The 4,294-nt window shown below is 39.0% G+C and overlaps 1 pseudogene; it reads left to right on the top strand.

Annotated features, from left to right (window-relative positions):
- Positions 1-2,698: 2,698 nt before the first annotated feature.
- On the top strand, positions 2,699-3,658 carry LOC101288713 (protein-L-isoaspartate O-methyltransferase domain-containing protein 1-like; annotated as a pseudogene).
- The last annotated feature ends 636 nt before the right edge of the window (positions 3,659-4,294 follow it).

The following is a 4,294-nucleotide window of genomic DNA, read 5'->3' on the forward strand; positions in this document are numbered from 1 at the left end:
TAATTTTAAATCAGGAATGCCAATGAAATCACAAGCTCAAATGCATAGAGAATGATGGGGATACAGTTAAGTATGGCCTGAAGAAGAGAAATAAGTATAAAGAGAAAGAGGAATCTGAGGAAAAAAAAAAACAACCTTATTATAAGGATACATAGTATCAGCATACTTAATGTTAGAAGAATTATCAGTAACACAAAATGCCATGAAGGAAAACCTTGATCAAGGATACAGAAAGTTGAGCTAGGATGTACAATGGGAAAATATCACTGAATTTGTCTTTGACGCATTTACTGGTAAAGGGTAGAAGATTATGCCACCCCAAAATATGACTGTAGAGTTTCAGGACATGCCACCCTAAAATATGTTGCTTTGGCATATTGATTTTTTGAGACGTAGACACTTGAAAAACAGCGAATACAGAGAGAAGCTTTCTTGGAATGCCACTATCTGTTTAAAGATAGATCCAAAAAAGCAATTCAATTGTCATAACCCTTCCCTGGAAGTTTCATTAACCAGGCAAGATTAGTTTTTTCATAAGAGAGGAGATTAGAAGTTGACATCATGCCCAAACGGTCTACAGTTCCTCACCCCTTCCCTCTTATGGTGGTTTATAATTCTGAATTTTAAGCCATCTCAGGGAGTTAATCACTTTTCCCTAGGAAACTTTCATATATACATGGGGTATATGTATTAATAAACTTGCTTATTTCTCTCTTGTTAATATGACTTTTATTACAGGATCCCAGATAAGAGTTCAAAAATGTAGAAGGAAAATTATATTTCCTTTACACTGGAATTTTTGAAACTTTGCTTTCTGTAGGGTGTTTATTAAAAAAACAAATGAGAAGTCATTAACCCTAGGTGTGTGGTGAAACTGAATTTGGACATCAGCCTCCAGAATCAGATTTTGGTTAGAATTCCAGCACCAGCACCAACTGAAAGTGAAACTTTAAAATACTTACTTACCTTCTCTGTGCCTCAGTTTCCAACATGTAGATTAGCTGTAATAGCATCAGTTTTAAAGCTTATAATGAGGATTGAGTCGAATGACATGTAAAATTTCTTAGCCTAATCCCAGATTCATAAATACTCAGTAGATATTAGCTATTTGTTTATTGAAGCCCATTATTAGAAATGCTGACAATGAAAGAAGAAATAGAAAAGTAGTTCAAGAGGGCAACAGAGTTTGATGGAAGATTTCGGTTTTGTAGAGTGGGGTAAGTGAGACTATGTTACCATTGGTGTTGGTAAATGAATGAGAAAAATGATAACCGACATGGATATGAGTCTTTAATGAAGAAGAGATCTAGAGATTTTGAACAATATTTGGAAAATAGATGCTATGAATAGGAAATAATATATCATCTATCACCTTAATAAATCATCACATAATAAAGTGTATAAAAGATTGACAGAAAAGGGCTGAAGGAAGAGACGGAATTTATAATGGACACAGGCAGAGTGGTTTGATAACTGTCTTCAGGCATTGGTGTCATTGAAAGCTAAAATTTTCTCCTCTCTTTTTACAGACATAAACGTTCAAATCAAGTTCTTGAAAAAGAGGGAGAAAGAGAGATACAAGGAGAGGTAGAGAAAGAAAATGAAAGTTTAAAGAGTAAGAAACTACCACAGGTTTCATAATTTATTCCACTGCTCTCAGTCTTTCTTACTTTCCGTTCCTTATACTATATTTTGGAGGGCTTTTTTGTTTTTTGTTTTTAATCTGGAGAATGGTATGAGAAAGGCCTTTGGGTATGCTAAGAATGTACTATTCTACTTTATTATAGTGATGGCTGTTAACAGCACAGGGGCCTTGACTGTATAACGTCTCCTGTCTTGCTTGGGGTGACACCCGTTCAGACCGAGCCAGCTTATTTCACATTATTGTCAGTTATGAGTGGGAAACTCTTGCAGCTGTGGAAGGGCTGGGGGCGGGGCGGGGACGGTATTGTCCGTTAATTACAGACACTGCATTGTTTTTAAATGTTTTCAGTCAATTTGTAGATAGAGCTCTAATAGATTTTTAACTTTCTTAGACTTGGTTTTTTACACACTAAAACAAATGTGGTTCCAAAGACCACTATCATTTTCTATTGCCTTTAAAAAATATTCATTTATCATTTTCCAGTTTGGATTTCCCCTCTTCTTTTTTTTTTTTTTTAAATTAATTAATTTATTTATTTTTGCTGTGTTGGGTCTTCGTTTCTGTGCAAGGGCTTTCTCTAGTTGTGGCAAGCGGCAGTCACTCTTCATCACGGTGCGCCGGCCTCTCACTATCGCGGCCTCTCTTGTTGTGGAGCACAGGCTCCAGATGCGCAGGCTCAGTAGCTGTGGCTCACGGGCCTAGTTGCTCCGCAGCATGTGGGATCTTCCCAGACCAGGGCTCGAACCCGTGTCCCCTGCATCGGCAGGCGGACTCTCAACCACTGCGCCACCAGGGAAGCCCCTCCCCTCTTCTTGATACTACATGGCACTAAGGTGAATATGACTCAAAACATGAATGCACATGACCCATCTTTCAGCCCTGAATGATAAAAATATGAACCTTCACTGGCAGAGGCCGTGACTGCCACGGACCCACCCAGCCTAGGGCCTCACCTGCACCCCCTTGTGGCGAGTCGACCGACCACCTTGCTGCAGTGCATTTTGCAGAGTAAACAAATTCCATGTGCAGTTGAAAACATTCAATCCCTCAAACATGAACTGGCTCGTGTGTAGAAGAGATTTGGGGGGAATAAATTATGGGATTGAGCTTCATTCAGATGTGGTAGAATATGCGAAGAAAACCTGGAGAGTTTGATCAAAAAAAGTAATAGCTTTGATAATCAGCTTCTAGACCTGTACTGTCAGTCTGAATGGGAAGGTGCATGGCATGGCTAGGTCACCCTGATCTCTCAGCAGCTTATCAGAATAATTATATGAGCAAGTTGGCACAGCTCCTGCTGTTCACAAAATCATCTGTCTCAAGATGAAAATATTCCAACGTGAACATATGAAGAAAAGCACTGCTAAGATTTGAGTTCGGTGAGCCCACATTTGTGGTTGGTAATTGCTCCTGGAAAGCAGCTGAGGGTCATCAGTATTATCGAGATTATTGTGGAGCTGGAGTCCAGAAATACTATGAGAACTACATGAAAATATTACTAAAAGTGGGAGGCATTCTAGTTATGCCTGTAGAAGATCATTTAACACAAATTATGAGAAGCGAACAAAACACTTGGGAAAGTAAAAATATTCTTGCTGTTTCATTTGCTCCACTTTTGCAACCAAATAAGAAGGATAATGGCAAACCAGAGTCTGTGGGACATCCCCACGCTGTCTGGAATATACAGAACTTGCTTTTATTTACATTCAATGCACACGGAGACATTTCATAAGTAATGAGATGCAGGCCAAGGAGGGGTCCCTTAAAGGGCTCCACCCAAAAGAAAGAGTTAAACAGAGAGCTACACTTATGTATTTGTAGGTAATCAGCTTATTCCTCAGCCTCTCAACAATGAGGAGGATGAAAAAAATAGAAGAGAAAGAAAAGGAAGTGGAAGACCACAATGAAGTTAAAAGAGCCACCTCAGAATTTACTGAGAGAAAAAATTATGAAACTCCCCCCCTCCCTTGTGAATCTTTAAAAGCTTACTTGACATATTTTAGAGAAAAATAACTTAGATCAAGAAGAAAGAATGCCTACTGATAATTCCTCTAGTCTTTAAAATGTGGCATTTGTTAGGAGTTAAAAAGAGAGAGAATGTTTTCTTTCATCAGAGTGAACTTACAGTAGAAAAAAGTATCTTCTTTCTGTCAGTAATAAAAATGATGTATTCAGTGATTAAAAATAATCCCTTTCATAAAATATATTTTTCTTTAAGTCTTGGAAAAATGGCTGTTTTAACTCAGGATGACTTCAAGAGTGGAATGCAACAGTAGTGCAGACTTTGTGTAATGTAAATCCTGTTCTGATTCCTTATAGATTTGTAGTGGTGAGAGTTAGATTTAATTTTTTTTTTTTTTTTTCTGTACGAGGGCCCCCCACTGCTGTGGCCTCTCCCATTGCGGAGCACAGGCTCCGGACGCGCAGGCTCAGCGGCCATGGCTCACGGGCCCAGCCGTTTCACGGCATGTGGGATCCTCCCACACCGGGACACGAATCCGTGTCCCCTGCATCGGCAGGCGGACTCTCAACCACTGCACCACCAGGGAAGCCCAGGTTTAATTTTATGTAAGGTTACATAACTGTTAAGCATATATAATCTGATTTGAATTGCAGTTGATTGCATTTCCTCCAAAAAAACTTTCTTAT

The sequence above is a fragment of the Orcinus orca genome, chromosome 4, assembly GCF_937001465.1.
Source record: "Orcinus orca chromosome 4, mOrcOrc1.1, whole genome shotgun sequence".
In the NCBI taxonomy this organism is placed as follows: Eukaryota; Metazoa; Chordata; class Mammalia; order Artiodactyla; family Delphinidae; genus Orcinus; species Orcinus orca.